Source organism: Caretta caretta, chromosome 3, assembly GCF_965140235.1.
Source record: "Caretta caretta isolate rCarCar2 chromosome 3, rCarCar1.hap1, whole genome shotgun sequence".
Classification (NCBI taxonomy): Eukaryota; Metazoa; Chordata; order Testudines; family Cheloniidae; genus Caretta; species Caretta caretta.
Genome location: NC_134208.1, coordinates 186,923,061 through 186,943,498, shown reverse-complemented (window position 1 = coordinate 186,943,498; position 20,438 = coordinate 186,923,061). Strand labels below are relative to the sequence as shown.

The following is a 20,438-nucleotide window of genomic DNA, read 5'->3' as shown; positions in this document are numbered from 1 at the left end:
TCAGACTTTTCTGCTTCTACTCCAGTTGCCCAAGGAAAGAGTTAACCAATTGTATTTCTTGTAACAGCTCTGGGAGATATATTTTCCTTCTAGGAACTCCAGTTACTTTGCGTGACAGTGACTGGATGTGGAAACTGTTCCACAGAGCTGATACACCTCACTACCCTACAAACTGTCCCGTTTATCAGAGGAATTTCCAAAATCAGGAAGCAGATTATCTTCTGCACCAAAGAACAGACTGCAGGTCAGCTAAGTAGATCCCAGTTGGACACATGAGCATGAGAAATAAATCATCAAGTCTTTGAGCAGTTAACAGAAATTAGTTGTCCAGGCATGGGCATCAATAGTCTCATAAATTCCTACATGTGTCTGTTCAGGATCCTTGAACTTCCTAGATTGGGGGAAAAGTTTTGTTCCAAGATCGTCAACCTCCTAGACCTACGGCACCTGAGATTCTTGCCCTCAAATTTGAAAGGTTTTACTTTCTGGACCATGAATATTGAGAAGAGCTCATGGATTTCCCACTCAAATCTAGAAACTTTACAAATCTTGGCTTTTCAAGGGATTCAGAGAACTTGATCTTCATTGTGCTATCAGAAGAACAAGAATTCTATTTTGTCTTACAACCAGGGATATATTGGAGCTCCTTGTAGGTCCACGTTTCTTTGTTACAAGCCTCGTTGTACATTCCTTCCTCCCCTAGCCCTTCTTTGCACCACCCTCATCCTCTCAATTCTTTAAAGATATGTGTCTACAGAGATGCTGACAGGTGACTAGTAGAGTAACATAATACATCAGGTAATCCCTAAACCCTTTTTTTTTTTTTTTACTATATGAAGGAGTTTTTCCTGTTCTCACTGTTAAATGTTTTTCTTGTTGGCAGTTACATTGGCCACAAGACTTAGCAGGTCTGGGGGCTGTATTTATCTGGAAGCCTTATATGCAGTTTATTTTTTCCTAGAGGTAATTCTCAGGACTGCACTAGAGTTTTCTGTCCCCCAACCTTGAATCAAGGTATTTGACTTCCTTTGTGCCGAGTCCTTCCACACGTAGGATAATTAGTTGCACGTTTTAGATGAGGTCAGGTCATTCAGATTCTCTTTAGGCAAGACTAATCCTTGGAAAAAAAATTTGATGCAATTTCAGGATTAGTTGGGTGACCTAAGAAGGGATGCAAGGCATCCATCCATAGCCACTATTTCCAGATGAATAAATACAGTAGTTTGTCAGGCCTACAAATTGTTCATAGAACATCACCCTTCTTCAGTGGGAACTCACTCTGTTAGGCATATGACCATTTTCTGTGCAGAGAAGTTCAGTGTTTTGGCATATGACTACTTGGTCTTTAATGTATTGTGTTATCCATCACTGAAAAATAGATGTGTTGTCTTTGTCTGATATGGCTCTTAGATGAAAGGTTCTGCAGTCTCTTGGTTTTCCTTCATTAAAACCCTTTATGTGGTGGCAGAAGGAAGAAGAAGAAATGAAGGAAAAAAAGACAAAAAAGAACTGTTTTTCCTCTTGGTTCAGTTTTCTTGATAGTTTAAGTTTCCTGTTTGTGGACATTAGTTTTACTGTTGGCTACTTCCCAGTTGTACTGGTTAATGGTGCAGCAAGTGTCTGTGAGGGGGAGAAGTAAAATTTACGTATCCATGTGTAATTTGTCCTTCTCTGAAGTGGCGCCTGGTGTTCCATGAGCTTCCCCCCCCTACAATTTCACCAAATTTTACATTACATTTCAGTTGGAGATGAAATATCTCAGTTCTTCCTTTGTCTCTTATGGAGTTTTTCTGTAGAGAGAGGGAGAAATTTTAGGATTACCTCATGGGGAGATCTTGCTTTGCCATACATTTTCATTTCTATTTTTTGTATAATAAATGTATAAGTAGATAGAGTATCCTGCCTGGATGTCCTTTGTAATGTTTATTAATCAGAAATTATAGTTTGCCTTCTCAGCTTTGGGAGTTGGGAGTTAAAAGGCACAAAGTTCTCTGGTTTCAGAGGAACAGCCGTGTTAGTCTGTATTCGCAAAAAGAAAAGGAATACTTGTGTGAACAACTCCACCTGCTGGCAGTACATTGGGGGAGGGGAGGAAGCCTCCATTCTTGGAAGATGAAGAGGAATAACCTAGTCACAATGGATCATTGAGAACTAGGTGTCCATTTCAGGAAAGGAAAAATTATGGGTGGTTAAGTACATTTTATCTTTCTAGTGACAAGTACTGTTAAAAACTATTATCCAGTCACTGTAACCCTTTTAAAGTTTTATATTTTATCTGGGCTGCTAGCTATTATGGAATCACTGCAGTGGTTCCATAATTAAGTTTGAAGAGTTGTTTTATTTTGACGTCTATTCTTCACTACTTTCCAACTCCCCCTATTTGTCCTATTCCCTTTTTTGCTTACACTGTTCAGTTTTAGTCTTATCCTACAAGTGAAAACTCAGACAAATTATGGGGCTGTGAAAAGTTACCTTTTTTAAAAATTGCCGCCTTCTATTTCTTTGTCTTATATTGCACAGTTAATATGAATTGCACATTAATCGGATTTACTGTGTTCTGGAATTCAGTTAACTGTAAGAAAACATACTTCTTTTTAAGAAAGTAACTGGTTTTGGGGGGAGAATTTATTTGATTTTTGGAGCTTTTACAATAAGACATTGCAGTTACGTTGTCTTTACACATATAGGTACATATCTTAATACAGAATTAACAATATTAAGCTATATATTGTTTTACACTTCCCATTTTTCAGAAGTATTTAAACACTGCCTTAACATGGTGCGTGTATTTAATGATTCATATTAACTTTTTTTGGGGGGGAGGGGGTATCAAAGTCTCTCCGTAACAGCTGTTGAAAGTTTAAATGCTATCAGCAATACTTCTGCTGACAGCTAATGGAGAATTTTTGGTAGACTTTGTAGCCAAAAGTTTCCTTGTACAAAGGAAAAAAGTGCGGGATATTCCTCCTATATGAAGGAATTAAAAGTAGGAGTTTTAAGAAGTAAAATAAGAGATAATGGACAAATAATAGCTATGGAGACAACTTCGAGAACCAAGTTAACTTCAGTTACTGAAAACAGCAAAAAATCAGCGCTTGTTAAATGTAAAATTTGGAAAGGAAAATGCAATTTTCACTCTAAGGATATGCAGGGTAGAAAAGTAGCAGTAATAGCTAATCACACTATCCTTTTATGTAAGCCTTGGTCTACACTAGGACTTTAGGTCGAATTTAGCAGCATTAAATCGATGTAAACCTGCACCCGTCCACACGATGAAGCCCTTTATTTTGACTTAAAGGGCTCTTAAAATCGATTTCCTTACTCCACCCCTGACAAGTGGATTAGCGCTTAAATCGGCCTTGCCGGCTCAAATTTGGGGTACTGTGGACACAATTCGACGGTATTGGCCTCCGGGAGCTATCCCAGAGTGCTCCATTGTGACCGCTCTGGACAGCACTCTCAACTCAGATGCACTGGTCAGGTAGACAGGAAAAGAACCGCGAACTTTTGAATCTCATTTCCTGTTTGGCCAGCGTGGCAAGCTGCAGGTGACCATGCAGAGCTCATCAGCAGAGGTGACCATGATGGAGTCCCAGAATCGCAAAAGAGCTCCAGCATGGACCGAACGGGAGGTACGGGATCTGATTGCTGTATGGGGAGAGGAATCCGTGCTATCAGAACTCCGTTCCAGTTTTCGAAATGCCAAAACCTTTGTCAAAATCTCCCAGGGCATGAAGGACAGAGGCCATAACAGGGATCCGAAGCAGTGCCGCATGAAACTTAAGGAGCTGAGGCAAGCCTACCAGAAAACCAGAGAGGCGAACGGCCGCTCTGGGTCAGAGCCCCAAACATGCCACTTCTATGATGAGCTGCATGCCATTTTAGGGGGTTCAGCCACCACTACCCCAGCCATGTTGTTTGACTCCTTCAATGGAGATGGAGGCAATACGGAAGCAGGTTTTGGGGATGAAGAAGATGATGATGAGGTTGTAGATAACTCACAGCAAGCAAGCGGAGAAACCGGTTTTCCCAACAGCCAGGAACTGTTTCTCACCCTGGACCTAGAGCCAGTACCCCCCGAACCCATCCAAGGCTGCCTCCTGGACCCAGCAGGCGGAGAAGGGACCTCTGGTGAGTGTACCTTTTAAAATACTATACATGGTTTAAAAGCAAGCATGTGGAAGGATTACTTTGCCCTGGCATTCGCGGCTCTCCTGGATGTACTCCCAAAGCCTTTGCAAAAGGTTTCTGGGGAGGGCAGCCTTATTGCGTCCTTCATGGTAGGACACTTTACCACTCCAGGCCAGTAACACATACTCGGGAATCATTGTACAACAAAGCATTGCAGTGTATGTTTGCTGGCGTTCAAACAACATCCGTTCTTTATCTCTCTGTGTTATCCTCAGGAGAGTGAGATATCATTCATGGTCACCTGGTTGAAATAGAGTGCTTTTCTTCAGGGGACACTCAGAGGAGCCGATTCCTGCTGGGCTGTTTGCCTGTGGCTAAACAGAAATGTTCCCCACTGTTAGCCACAGGGAGGGGGGAGGGTTGAGGGGGTAGCCACGTGGTGGGAGGAGGCAAAATGCGACCTTGTAACGAAAGCACGTGTGCTATGTATGTAATGTTAACAGCAAGGTTTACCCTGAAAGAGTGTAGCCACTGTTTTATAAAATGTGTCTTTTTAAACACCGCTGTCCTTTTTTTTTCTCCACCAGCTGCATGTGTTTCAATGATCACAGGATTTTCTCCTTCCCAGAGGCTAGTGAAGCTTAGAAAGAAAAAAAAAATGCACTCGAGATGAAATGTTCTCCGAGCTCATGCTGTCCTCCCACACTGACAGAGCACAGACGAATGCGTGGAGGCAAATAATATCAGAGTGCAGGAAAGCACGAAATGACCAGGAGGAGAGGTGGCGGGCTGAAGAGAGTAAGTGGTGGGCTGAAGACAGGGCTGAAGCTCAAATGTGGCGGCAGCGTGATGAGAGGAGGCAAGATTCAATGCTGAGGCTTCTGGAGGAGCAAACCAGTATGCTCCAGTGTATGGTTGAGCTGCAGCAAAGGCAGCTGGAGCACAGACTGCCACTGCAGCCCCTGTGTAACCAACCGCCCTCCTCCTCAAGTTCCATAGCCTCCACACCCAGACTCCCAAGAACGCGGTGGGTGGGCCACCGGCCAACCAGCCACTCCGCCACAGAGGATTGCCCAAAAAACAGAAGGCTGGCATTCAATAAATTTTAAAGTTGTAAACTTTTAAAGTGCTGTGTGGCATTTTCCTTCCCTCCTCCACCACCCCTCCTGGTCTACCTTGGTAGTCATCCCCCTATTTGTGTGATGAATGAATAAAGAATGCATGAATGTGAAGCAACAATGACTTTATTGCCTCTGCAAGCGGTGATCGAAGGGAGGAGGGGAGGGTGGTTAGCTTACAGGGAAGTAGAGTGAACCAAGGGGCGAGGGGTTTCATCAAGGAGAAACAAACAGAACTTTCACACCGTAGCCTGGCCAGTCATGAAACTGGTTTTCAAAGCTTCTCTGATGTGTACCGCGCCCTCCTGTGCTCTTCTAACTGCCCTGGTGTCTGGCTGCACGTAACCAGCAGCCAGGCGATTTGCCTCAACCTCCCACCCTGCCATAAATGTCTCCCCCTTACTCTCACAGATATTGTGGAGCACACAGCAAGCAGTAATAACAGTGGGAATATTGGTTTCGCTGAGGTCTAAGTGAACTGCGCCAGCGCGCCTTTAAACGTTCAAATGCACATTCTACCACCATTCTGCACTTGCTCAGCCTGTAGTTGAACAGCTCCTGACTACTGTCCAGGCTGCCTGTGTACGGCTTCATGAGCCATGGCATTAAGGGGTAGGCTGGGTCCCCAAGGATACATATAGGCATTTCAACATCCTCAACAGTTATTTTCTGGTCTGGGAATAAAGTCCCTTCCTGCAGCTTTTGAAACAGACCAGAGTTCCTGAAGATGCGAGCGTCATGTACCTTTCCCTGCCATCCCACGTTGATGTTGGTGAAACGTCCCTTGTGATCCACCAGAGCTTGCAGCACTATTGAAAAGTACCCCTTGCGGTTTATGTACTTGGCGGCTTGGTGCTCCGGTGCCGAGATAGGGATATGGGTTCCGTCTATGGCCCCACCACAGTTAGGGAATCCCATTGCAGCAAAGCCATCCACTATGACCTGCACATTTCCCAGGGTCACTACCCTTGATATCAGCAGATCTTTGATTGCGTGGGCTACTTGCATCACAGCAGCCCCAACAGTAGATTTGCCCACTCCAAATTGATTCCCAACTGACCGGTAGCTGTCTGGCGTTGCAAGCTTCCAAAGGGCTATCGCCACTCGCTTCTCAACTGTGAGGGCTGCTCTCATCTTGGTATTCATGCGCTTCAGGGCAGGGGAAAGCAAGTCACAAAGTTCCATGAAAGTGCCCTTACGCGTGCGAAAGTGTTGCAGCCACTGGGAATCGTCCCAGACCTGCAACACTATGCGGTCCCACCAGTCTGTGCTTGTTTCTTGAGCCCAGAATCGGTGTTCCACAGCATGAACCTGCCCCATTAGCACCATGATGCATGCATTGGCAGGGCCCATGCTTTCAGAGAAATCTGTGTCCATGTCCTGATCACTCACGTGACTGCGCTGACGTCGCCTCCTCGCCCGGTATCGCTTTGCCAGGTTCTGGTGCTGCATATACTGCTGGATAATGCGTGTGGTGTTTAATGTGCTCCTAATTGCCAAAGTGAGCTGAGCGGCCTCCATGCTTGCCTTGGTATGGCGTCCGCACAGAAAAAAGGCGTGGAACGATTGTCTGCCATTGCTCTGACGGAGGGAGGGGCGACTGAGGACACGGCTTACAGGGTTGGCTTCAGGGAGCTAAAATCAACAAAGGGGGTGGCTTTACATCAAGGAGTATTTCAGGCAGGACTTCACGGAGGGTTCGAATAAGAAATGGTGCACCTAAGTTATTGTTCTTATTGGAACAAGGAGGTTAGCCTGGCCTCTGATTGATACATGGCTAGATTTACCTCACTGCACCTTCTCTGACAGGTTTCAGAGGAACAGCCGTGTTAGTCTGTATTCGCAAAAAGAAAAGGAGTACTTGTGGCACCTTAGAGACTAACCAATTTATTTGAGCATGAGCTTTCGTGAGCCACAGCTCACTTCATCAGATGTGTACCGTGGAAACTGCCAGATAGATTTCCACTCCATACGGCTAAATGCAGTGCCTTGCATAATGACAGGTTTCAGAGGAACAGCCGTGTTAGTCTGTATTCGCAGTTTCCACGGTACACATCTGATGAAGTGAGCTGTGGCTCACGAAAGCTCATGCTCAAATAAATTGGTTAGTCTCTAAGGTGCCACAAGTACTCCTTTTCTTTTTACACCTTCTCTGTGAGTGACTGCAGTGTGACCTAGAGGAATGAGTCCCCTAGACGGGGGAGTAGGCAAATGAGTACAAAACAAATCTGGTCTATTTCTTGTTTTGATCCACTCCATCTATCTTTTACATCTTTGGCTGGCAGCAGACGGTGCAGAAGGACTGCATGCCATCCACATCTCATGGCTGCTCAGCAGAAGATGGTGCAGTAGGACTGCTAGCCATCCTCATCTCTTGCCTGCCCGGCAGAGGATGATGCAATAGGACTGCTAGCAATCCGTATTGCCTGCCTGCTCACCATAAGACAGTTCAATAGGACTGACTGCAGGACTAAAGAGAATGACCTGGTCAAGTCACTCCAAATTTAGTCCCTGCGCCCATGTCTGCCCAGGCGCTCCCAGCCGACGTGGCCAGGAGCACCTCGGACATGACGAGGATGGCTACCAGTCGTACTGTACCATCTGCTGCCACAAGACAATGGGTTGCTGCTACTGTGTAGCAATGCCGTACCGCGTCTGCCAGCACCCAGGAGACATACGGTGACGGTTACCTGAGCGGGCTCCATGCTTGCCGTGGTATGGCATCTGCACAGGTAACTCAGGAAAAAAGGCGCGAAACGATTGTCTGCCCTTGCTTTCACGGAGGGAGGGAGGGAAGGGGGGCCTGACGATATGTACCCAGAACCACCCACGACAATGTTTTAGCCCCATCAGGCATTGGGATCTCAACCCAGAATTCCAATGGGCAGCGGAGACTGCGGGAAGTGTGGGATAGCTATCCACAGTGCAATGCTCCGGAAGTCGACTCTAGCCTCGGTACTGTGGAAGCACTCCGCCGAGTTAATGCACTTAATGCACTTAGAGCATTTTCTGTGGGGACACACACACTCGAATATATAAAACCGATTTCTAAAAAAACGACTTCTATAAATTCGACCTTATTCCGTAGTGTAGACATGCCCTAAGAGAACAAAGAAAGTCAGAGTTAGTTTTTCAGTTCATTCAAGGAGGATGTGATCTTGAACAAGATTATCTAAAAATTCTAGTGGTATTAACTGTTTTAAATGTTGATCTCCCAAATATGTGTTTAATGAGCCATCCCTTCTTGGTGAGTAAAATATATACTTTCTTAAATTGTATTAGTAAAAAAAGAGGTAAAGTACACTACACCATCACTTCAGTGAATAATTAGTCTTTACTGAACTCTTTGTTGCTATATATCTACTGTCCTTGCATTGTATACATTGTAGGGGAGTAGAGATAATAGGCAGAAGAAGATGAGAGTTTGGAAAGAGACGGTAAAGATACTCCCCATAGCTTAACAGTCTAGTTCGTTTTATAAACTTCTTTTAAAGTTATTTTACAAAAAGCTGAATGAAACAAAATTATATTTATTCTGCGCATTTCTTTTGACCTCTGTTTTTCTCCGTCACCCTTGATTCTCTGATTTCACTGTATTTCCTTTTGTTTTGAATTTGTGTGCAGTTTAGTTTGTCTTGGTTATCCAGACAGTTTCAGCTAGTAAACACTTTATACCCATTCTGGAGATTCAAGCATTCTTTCCCTACTATGTGTAATCAGAACACTTTTGCAGGTGAGAGGGGATTCTTCTCTTTATCTGTGTAGCTGTCAGCCTTCACATTTAAAATATGGGCTCCAACACTCAAAGCATCCTGAAAGAGTGCAGTTGTCACATTGAGGTCAAAGGAAAAGATGGCCTAAGAGAAAGCAGCGTTCTAGTCCATTTAATATGTTGAAGATGCAGAGCAGGACCTTGAATGTGACCTGGAACTGTACTGAAAATTAATAAAAGACTGCAAATCACTGGTGTGATGCGATATGGGTATTGGTTCTCCACATTAAGAAATAAAGCTGTTGCATGCTGTACTAAATATAGTTTCTTGGTGACTTTCAATGTTGTCACTGGGTTGTACATATTGAAATAGTCTAGTCTGAGCCCGAATGTCTACACCACTGTTAAACAGCCCCTTAGCCAGAGCCCTCAACCCCAGGTCCGCTGACATGGACCAGCCCTGGGTGTTTAATTGCAGTGTAGACATACCTTAATAGGCTTTAGCTGTTTCCTGGCAATGATGACTAACATCTGCCTGCTTGGACTGGAAATCCATAGCTTTCTGTTCAAGTTGCTTTCCTGCCCGCCTTGGGACCCAGATGGATAATACACTCTGTCACAATGTCACCCTTTTATCCTCCTTTATTATTTAAAAGAGATATTTGATTTTTTTAAAAAAGTTTTTCTATTTTTACATTAGAAATATCAGGTCCTGGGGGTTTTTTTTGTTTGTTTTTTACTGGAGGTCTTGGATGACTGAAGAAATGAAGTAGTCATAGTTGTCAAATCATTTGCAAAGATTTTTTTCACAAATACTTGCCAGTAGTTGAGTTTAATAGATGATAAAAACAAAATTTTAAAATCTGACTAAAAATCCCTCCATATCTCAGTTTTACAGGGTTTCAGTGATGTCATATTCCCACTAGTTATTTTTTTTCCTTTGCAGATCACCTTTAGGGCGATTTTATTTACTCCTTTCAAGTCCCATAAATAGGTCAGCATCACCTTATGGTCAACTGTGTTTGAATGCCTTTCTTAAGTCAGGCAGTATTAGCAGGGATGTTTGACCTCCATTCATTGCCGGGAGATCATTCATCAGTGCTGTGAGTGCCATCTCTTTGCCGTCTCCAGGTCTAGACTGTGACTGGAATCGACAAAAATAATGGAAGAGGTCAGGTGCTACTAGAAATGATCCAATTCAACCTCTCAGTAATTTTTACTCAAGAAATACTTGAGACCAACTGATAGTTAGCAAGATATTAAATTTTAAAGAAGGGTTCTTGAGCACAAGTTGGACGAATATTAGGTTTTGTAAGACTTTTTTATAAAAACAAATCTAAATTTCAGTCTGAAATTATCTGTGTCCCCCCTCCATATCATTTGGTTTTGCTTTAAAACTCTCAATTTCTTTTTTGTATACATAGAAACTAAATTATTTTACTACGGAGTTGTTTATAGATAAGTACATCTTAGAATATAATCTTAAACAGCCTGTGTATCAAATTTTGGAATGCAAAATAAACAAGCTTTAAATTTGGCAAGAAAACTTTTAGTAAAATAGCTATGTAAAAATTAAATACAGCTTACAGTTGGTTGAAGTAGCCTGAAAATATGTTGTGTGAGAGCTTATTGTAGAGAATTGGTAGTGATTATTTAGTATTGTTGACAGAACATTTGTTTTGTTTTAACATACTGTAGTTAACAATACATGTTTGTATATTACAGAAAGCAGCACATGTGGCAGTCAGATTGAAACAGAACAATAGGAAAGTTGTTTTCATGTTCTATGCTGGTCATAGCTGGAAGACAGCTGTTTAAGTTGATGTGAAATTAAATTCCTACAAGCAATTTTTGTCTCTCTTTCAAAGAAGGACTTCCAAATAGACGAGAATTCCAAAATGGTAAAAGGAGGTTTTATTTTGTCTGTTTTTAAGTTTTGGATTCTAGTTTATCCTTCTATTGTATTTGAGTTTCTTTTGAATACAACTGTCACCCCTAAAATTAAGAAATTATTTTATTTCCCCCCCCTTTCCTCTTTTTACTTTTAAGTTTATTTCTCTCTCACTTTTAGATTTTATGGATTTCTCCTTCTCCACTATCTTCACTTCTGTCAGTCTCCCTACGTTTATTTTCTGCAAGTCTTTTCTTACCCTTCTAAGTCTGTCTGTTCCCCTTTTTTGGTTGGAGAAGGGGATTTGCGATTTGCAGGATACCTGTTTTACCTTACCATTTTTGTGTAGATATTTTTCTCTTTACAAAGGATCATGCTTGTGGCTCCTGGATATACTAATTTCTTAACAGCATTTGCAGCAAGAGAATGAAATATATAATGAAGATATTGTTTTCACTCTGCTCCTTCTGAGTGCTATGTACAATAATAGCACCACCATAAGAACATTCCTCTGTGGTTCGTCAGGAGGTGTATGGGCTAGGGGGAAATAAATTCCTTTGTTATTGCATGAAATTTTGAACTCCTGTGGCCAGATTGTGGTCTGTTCTGTTAGTAATAGTGTTACTATCAATAGTTATTTGTACAAAGAATAGGTGAATAAATGCATGGAAAATTTGAACATGTAGCATGTCTGAATGATAGTTATCCTGGAATATTAAGTGAATTAGCTAACAAACTTACTGTAGTACTGACAGTTATTTTTGAAAAATCATGGATAACTGGGGAAAGTATCAGAAAATTGAAGAAAAGCAATTGTAATATTTTCAAAAAAGAAAGTGAGTGGTCTTGGCAGCTAATTTCTATCACTAGTAAATCTGTCAGTGTGTGAAAAATCTGCTTGACATTTGTTAACCTCACAGACTGTACTAGCCAGGTTAAAGTATACTGATCCAGTCATACTCTCCTGTAATTTTAAGGCATGAAACTGTTGTATGCAGCTGCTGTAATTGTAGCATTGTCAGTCTTTTACCTATTTCATGTATATAATTTACTGTTGGTTTCAGAGTAGCAGCCGTGTTAGTCTGTATCTGCAAAAAGAAAAGGAGTACTTGTGGCACCTTAGAGACTAACAAATTGATTTGAGCATAAGCTTTCATGAGCTACAGCTCACTTTATCGGATGCATGTAGTGGAAAATACAGTGGGGAGATTTATATACACAGAGAACATGAAACAATGGGTGTTACCATACACACTGTAACGAGAGTGATCCAGTCAGGTGACAGGTTTCAGAGTAACAGCCGTGTTAGTCTGTATTCGCAAAAAGAAAAGGAGTACTTGTGGCACCTTAGAGACTAACCAATTTATTTGAGCATGAGCTTTCGTGAGCTACAGCTCACTTCAGTTATTATCAGCAGGAGAGCGGGGCGGGGGGGGGAGGGGCGGCGGCAGGGGAGGGGAAACCTTTTGTAGTGATCATCAAGGTGGGCATTTCCAGCAGTTGACAAGAACGTCTGAGGAACAGGGGGAGGAGGGAATAAACATTGGGAAATAGAAAAGGAGTACTTGTGGCACCTTAGAGACTAACCAATTTTACTTTGTGTTATGACCCATCCACTCCCAGTCTTTCTTCAAGCCTAAGTTAAAATAATTTACTATATTTTTGTTATTTTTCTTATCCAAGCTCCCTGGGTTCACTCCACTTTTTCTTCCATATCATAGATCATTGTATATCTTTTCCTGTGCTATTTTTTGTCTGTTGTTTCCTTTTCCCTTCTCTCCTTTTCTGCTTTCCTTTTTACTTTCCCCACCAAAATTTCTCTCCTCTTTTCATGAACACTTATAGAATCATAGAATATCAGGGTTGGAAGGGACCCCTGAAGGTCATCTAGTCCAACCCCCTGCTCGAAGCAGGACCAATTCCCAGTTAAATCATCCCAGCCAGGGCTTTGTCAAGCCTGACCTTAAAAACCTCTAAGAAAGGAGATTCTACCACCTCCCTAGGTAACGCATTCCAGTGTTTCACCACCCTCTTAGTGAAAAAGTTTTTCCTAATATCCAATCTAAACCTCCCCCACTGCAACTTGCTCACCTACACACATGCTCCTTATTCGTTCCTTTCTATTACCTTTATGAAAAAGGAGCATAAATTTAGACTGCTTTGTTCGTTGTCCTAGTCTCTCCCCACACCTAGAAGGAGCTGCTCCGCAGGTGGTCAGCACACATTCCTATTTAAGTTTTCCACTCTTTGTGGATGAGTGGGATTTTCAAGCACTGAAAATAGTGGAACACATATTAAAAGGGTAATGGAATCATGGTCAATAAGCATTACAGGTTTATGTAATAAAAATATTTCCAGAAAAGCTTGACTTCTTTATCACAGAATTAGAAAGTGAGTAGATGAGGGGGGAACATGTTAAGTGTAATATTTCAAGTTTACTAAAATATTTGGTAGTGTCTCATGAATTCTTATTGGAAAATTAATTCAAATTGTCTTGAACAGGAATATTGTCATGTAGATTGAAAACAGCCGAAGAACTGTAAACCAAGACAATTTACTGTACTTAGTTGTGGTGTGTGTTAGGTCCTGCTTTATTTAACCTCTTCATTAATGATCTGGAAATAGGTTACTCAGCATACTATGAAAATGCTTATTGCAGCACCACAGTTAAAATTGAGATGAGGTTTTCACTTTTAAAGCAGAAGTTCTCTCTTTGTTGTGTATTAATTATACATCATATCATCCTCAAAATTGGAGGTTGAACTTTGAAGGAAACCAAACATATAAGGTACGGAAAAGCATAGTTGAGGCACCTAGACAACTTTAACTCTGCCTTGAAGTGATACCATCGGGGGAAAAAGCCTAATATATCTTTAAAAATCAGTTTAATCAAATGTGGTACCACAGACACTGAAATATATTAGGTTCAACTTCATGGTTATTACATCGTGACACTGGAGTTGTGTTCTCTAATCTTTTACTTCAGCAATCTTAGGCCCCAATCCAGAAGTATTATATGGATAAGTAGACCCCTCTACTTGAATGAAGCTACATTGATGTGGTGAAGTGGTCCTCATTAAGGATCACATTACAGGTTCATGCGAAATATTTTTTTAAATAGTAGTTAAAAATTTGCAATTGGAATTGTGACACTGTCACTTTGATTAAACTTTTGGGGGATACTGTATTTGAAGAGTTTGCAAATTTTCTCAAAGAAAATTGAAAAATAATACAGTAATTCCTACGGAGGTTAGAAAAAATAATAAAATGAGTTTCAATTTAGAAAAGCATAAGCTGTTTTTCATGTGGTGTATTAATCTGAAATATGGTCAATCAAGAAGAAACTTGGAAAGCAGTAATGCTAAACGAGATCTAACATCAAGGCTCTTTGAATTCTTCTGCATGCTGTTCCTCACTTCTGCAGGAAGGGCCTTCCTGGTTTCTGCAGCATTCCAGTATGGCATACTGGACATACTGCCAACGTTAAGTAAATTAAAATTGGGAGATATTTATTAAATATTAAAAATGAACATAATCGGTACTGTAGCCTGTGAGGTGGTGGTTTTCATATTCAGCTTATTTTTTACTTTGTCTCTAAATTTTCATTATGTCAGGTTAAACTGTAGATTTTGGTAGCGAAGGAGCTTCTTGCCTCTGTGGAAGGTCTAGGAGACAGTTGTGAATTGTGGAATGAGCACAAGTTGGATGTTTCAGCTTAAATGATCAGCAGTGAAGTAGCTAACAACGTTGACATTTAAATTGCAACAAAAATTTAGAGTTATGTCCTTGAGATGGATGAGGTAATTTATGCCTCTCCTGGAACTGTTAATTCAGGCTACCTGTGTACTCAGGAAGACAGCACTTCAACAGTTTGTTTGGAAGTGTTTGATATTTTTTTTTAAAGGAATGCTAAGGTTTTGGAATAAAATCCAGTATGTCAAGGAGAGGAGTCTGTAGTAATTGTGCAGCCCCATAGAGAATACATGGTGAGTGTTGTGGGGAGAGGCACATAAGGCTGATATGACAAATTGAACACTAGTTTACACACTAACAGCGATTTACATGCTAATTTAACACTTCACATCTTCAAAGCATTATACAAATATGATGAAGGTTGTAGTGAGCAGTATTGCCAACTTCAGAGGTTTAAAAATCATGTCAAACCCCCCAAAAATCAAATGGCCAGTGCAATTTTAGGCTGCATGCTGCATATGTAGAGGCATTATGCCACGGAGCCAATAGTCTCTCTACAGTGATAGTGAGACTGTAGCTTGAATCTTATTCAAGGTTGGGCACCACATTACCAGGAAGATATTGACAAATTAGGGGCAGCTCAGAGAAGACCAAGAAACATGATCTGGAGGTTGAAGGAAAGATTTAAAGAACTAAATTTGCTGCTTGACTCTGAGACAATTGTCCCTGTGGGTGCAGCACTTCAGGTGTCGATGCATCCCTGTGCCAGAGATCGGAAGTTTTTGGTAGCAGTGCTTGGTCGGGCGCACATATGTAGTAGTTGTTTCGCAGTGCCGTTGGCGCCTTGTCGAGCGCACGCAGGACCCAATGCTTTCAGTTTCTTCTCAACTGTCTTCGGCTGCAGACGGAGCTCAGTGGAAGTGCTACCTTTTTGTTAAATCTAGAAATAAATAAACAAGACTTATTTAATTACTGCTAACTTATGTAGTTTAGATTAGTTAGATATCCTTTTTCCAAAAAAACCCAACCAACTTTTTTTATTATTTCCCCATTCCCCACTCGGGAACTCTTAGCGGTTATGATGCCTGGTTCTCCTGGCTTTAAAAGATGTGACTCCTTCCATGGGGTGATGCCAATCTCCAGTAGCCACTTTATGTGTGTCTGATGTTTGTTGGAGACACATATCCCTCAAAAATGTGCCCATTGCAGTAACCTGAAAGCCTGGGCACAGTGCGACAGAGACCTTCACCTCAAAATGATCCTAATGGAAAAGTCACTTCAGCCTACTGATACAGGACCAAAACCAATGTCAGCAGGTGGCTTCCTGGGCGAAACCTCTGCTAAAGAAAGTGCTCAGTGTTCCAAAATTTCTAGGAAGTGAGCTGTGACCTCCCCTCACAGGAACACTCAGAAAAAGAAGACGTCCTCTGCGAGGTTGCCGTCCTTGCTGCTGAGCTTGGCTAGAGTTAGCACCTTTGAGGCTCTGGGCACCTCTGGCACCGTCCCTTCGCAGACCTCTGCTGAGCCCCATCGCATCAATATGGAGTCAAGCCACAGTGCCTCCTCCTCTACAGCACTGACCACCCTGGTATGTGACACAGTGCAGAGACACGTACCATTGGCAATGCCGCCATCACTGGCACCGACAGAGTCATCACCACCGACTGACAGACCGAGAACGGCGCTGACTGTCCCGACCAAGACTACACGCAAATCGATCATGGCACCAACCAAATCTACAACAACGGCATCATCAGCACAGAAACAGTTTGCAACAGTTTCTGCAACACAGAGATATTGTAGTCTCTTTGATGCCACAATCACACCTGCTTCGCACCAATGAATCTCCGGGCCAAATATCGGAGCAGATACCCACTTCACCTGTTCCCCCACCCATCTCCAATGAATGCGGAGGAGGATTTACATGGGAGCTGCTTTTCCTCCCAACACTCCTCTCCCATGGAACATAGACCTCATGGGAAGCAATGAAAACTAAGACCCATCAGAGTCGTGAGATGGTGTGGGCAGCCCTGGATCTGTCCACCCATGCCCTTTACTAAGCAATGGCCCCACTGGGACCCATGAGGGGTGTATAAGGCTCACTACATCAAACCCTCAACTCCAACCGGGGTGAAATCCGATCACCTCCATCACCCCCAAGCTGGGAGACATCAGAGCATTTCACCGGCCCACAACTCATTCTCTTCCCCGATGAAGCAGTAATGCCACCTCCACCAACCACGGTGGATGACCTGAAACAATTCTTTAAAAGAGTAGCCACCAGCCAACACATCCTACTGAAGGAGGTGCAAGAAAACCACCACAAGTTGCTGCAAATCGGCATCATCTAATATAGCACTACCCATAAATGATGCGATAATGGAACCGGTGGAGAACATTTGGCAGACGCACATGACAATACCGCATATCACCAAAAGAGCAGACAGAAAATACTTTATCCCAGCTAAAGGGATGCACTTCCTTTTTAACACCCGTAACCTAATTCCCTAGTTGTGGAAGCGGCGAGCCGCCAGAGCAAACAACCCCAATATTGGCTCACTCCCCAGGACAAAGAAATAAACATTTAGACTTTTTTGGCTGAAAGGTGTACTCGTCAGCTGCACTACAATTCCGGGTTGCCAATTACTCAGCCCTCTTAGCTAAATACAATTTTGACGATCATGGTAAGCTGCAAATATTTGAGGACTTACCGGAAGAAAAACTACTACAGTTCAAAGCCATAATGACAGAGGGGCAACTAATCGCCCAAACAGCAGTACAGGCATCTATGAATGTGGCTGATACAGCAGCGAGAATGACGGCTACCACAATAGTAATGTGCAAGGCCTTGTGGTTGCAGTCATCCGCTATCCCGAAAGAGCTCCATTTCAAGGTTGAGTATCTACCCTTCGATAGGGAGAAACTCTTTTCCACAAAAACGGATGACGTCCTTCACTCAATGAAGGACTCACGGGCCACTTTGCGCATTTTAGGTATATACATGCCATCTATCAGAAGGCATCAGTACCAACTGTACCAAAAGGGCAAGGATACCTCATTCCACCACCTACAATGACAGTTCGAACCTAACAGGAGCAAAGAATGCCCACAAAGACGCAGGACCCCTCAAAATCAGTCCTTGACTTCGCAACCAACCACCACCAAACAACAGTTTTGAAGTTTCGGTTGAGGGCCTGAATGACCTTCCCTGGAACATGGTGCTATCAACTACTTCCAGCCACCGTTTTGGCCACCGCCTGCGCCCATTCTACCATGGCTGGGCAGCAATAATAATGGATCAATGGGTACTGGAGATCATAAGATCAGGCTGCGCCATCCCCTTTCTCTCCCACCCTCCTACCATACCTTCTTCCCTGTCCCTCTTTAGGGACCCTTCTCACTAGCACTTTGTTCAATTCTTGTTGTAAGATCTTCTACAACTGGGTGCCACTCAATACAGAGGGAAGGGTTTTTACTCCGATTATTTTCTCACCAAAACAAAAAATGGCAGATGAAGATCCATCTTGGACCTTTGGAAACTCAACAAATTTGTGAGAAACCACAGATTCAGAATGGTCACACTGGCCACAATTATCCACCGCTAGACAGTGGGGACTGGTTTTCAGTCCTCGACCTCCAAGATGCTTATTTTCACATTACCATATACCCTGTGCACAGATGATTTCTGCGGTTCACGGTGGGGACCAGTCATTACCAATACAGAGTACTACCCTTTGGCCTCTCCACTGCCCTGCGAGTTTTTTCCAAAACCTTCACAGTAGTGGCAGCCCACTTGCGAAAACAGGGGTAATGATCTTCCTGTACCTAGACAACTGTCTACTGAAAGGTATGACTCAGGAAGAAATGACAAATGTGGTGCAGAACACCATCACTTTGTTCCAGACCCTGGGGTTGAAAATAAATGTATAAAAAATCAACCCTGATCCCAGTGCAACAACTGGAATTCATTGGGGCCTAACTTGATTCCACACAGGCCAGAGCATCGTTACCCAGCCACAGATTCATAACACTAAACAGTCTCATTTCGACAGTCAGCAGCCCTGAAACATCCGCCAGAACCTGTGTACAACTATTAGGTCACATGGTGGACGCATTATTTGTGGTAAGACACGTGAGACTGCATATGCGTTCCCTACAGTGCTGGCTGAGATCAGTATACATCCCCATCAAAGACAGTCTAAAGGAAAGAGTAATGGTACCATCAAAGGTCATTGTATCCCTAAAGTGGTGGACAAAACCAGAAAATGTCTTCACAGGGATCCTTTTCCCACAGGCTCCACCATTACTAATAATTACGAAGGATATGTTATTGGTAGGCTGGGGTGCTCACCTGGACCAGTACACCGTACAAGGCAGGTGGTCAGCGATGGAAACCCAACTTCACATCAATCTCCTAGAGCTCCAGGCAGTATACAGTACATGCAGACACTTCCTTCCCATCATACAGAACGAGTCAATCTGGATACTGACCGACAAGATAGCATGCTTGTTCAATATCTATCACCAAGGAGGAGCTTGCTCCCATTCACTGTGCACTGAAGCCATGAAACTATGAAATTGGTACATCCACCACAACATAACCATCTCAGGATCTTAGCTTCCAGGTTGCCAAAACACGACGGCGGACACACTAAGCAGACCTTTTTCCCAGGAACACGAATGGGAAATACGTGACTGTGTCTTCCAATCGATATTCCAGAATGGAGCTTTCCATCTGTAGACTTGTTTGCATCAGCAAACCACAAGTTCCCACTTTTCTGCTCCAGGATGGGATTAGCACCCCAGTCAATAGGGGATGCCTTCCTCGTCCAATGGGACTCTGCACTCATGTAGGTATTCCCACCAATACCTCTTATACTGCGAGCCTGATGGTAAGCCCAGGGAGTCCAGAAATTCATTGTGCAGCGAGTGGCCACTGTGGTTGCCAAGTCGAATGAGTGTGCCTCTCGTGCTTATCCGACCTGTGCCTACTGCGCTGTGAATAGTAGGAGTTGGAATCAGAGTCTGAGGACCCCAAGTGTGACGACCACGGCGGTGCCAGCGATCCCTGAGCCGGCGGTCGATGCCGAGAAGAGGAAGTCAGGTATCGGAGCCTTGACGATTGTGTAGAGGATCGGTGCAGTCTTTCGACTGGTGCCGCAAGTCCAGTGCCGGAGAACGGCTCCTGCGTTCTGGTGCGGTATCATGGTGCCGGACAAGAGCGGGCGACCACAATCAGTGCCAACTCCTCGGTGCTGGAGACACAGAACGTTGCACTCCCTGCACTGGGCGATCTTGTACCAAAGCCAGTGCCGGGGGGTGTTGCGGTGATGTAGACCTAGAACAGTGCAGTGAACGGTGCCAGTCTGGTGAGGAAGAGGGCCTCATCATAGCAGGTTTGCCTCTAGATGGCACCCGTCTTGGTGGTGCTGGAGGTTTCTCTCTAACAGCAAGGGGCTGAGGTGCAGTACTTTCGAGGCTGCAAAAGAGCTGATAGAAAGTATCTGGGGTGGAGGGCGGGTTCCAACTCCTCCACCAAGCACTGCCCCGCCAGAGAATCGCTGAGTGCCGAACTCAACGGTACCAACTGGGTCGCCGGAGTCTACAGCAAGAGATCTTGCTGTTTGGAAGTTGAATCCTTCCTCTGAGGCAGCAAAGTCTCCCCAGATGGTCTCGCTCTCAGAGGAGAGCGCCCTCTGTCCACCTTCTTATGGCACTTAAGGAGCACTGGGGAGGCTGACTGGTGTCGGGGTGCTGCACCATGCTGCGGTGCCGGGGATCTTCAGTACCGAGGGTCTCTAGCACCAGAGTCCTTCCTCGGTACCAGTTCATGGACTGACGCCGGGGCGCTCCTCACCAAGCTTAGGACCGGGACTTGGCGGTCGGGGGCCAC

At 43.6% G+C, this 20,438-nt stretch overlaps 1 protein-coding gene and 1 long non-coding RNA gene across 10 annotated transcripts in view; both read left to right on the top strand.

Annotated features, from left to right (window-relative positions):
* The window catches only part of CCDC88A (coiled-coil domain containing 88A), a 366,404-nt gene that overhangs the window by 23,063 nt on the left and 322,903 nt on the right, over positions 1-20,438 (top strand). The gene's annotated exons all lie outside the window — the stretch shown is intronic.
* LOC125633496 (uncharacterized) lies at positions 4,066-5,257 on the top strand. The gene is made up of 2 exons (XR_012667490.1): positions 4,066-4,131; positions 4,719-5,257. It is a non-coding gene; the product is annotated as an uncharacterized LOC125633496 (long non-coding RNA).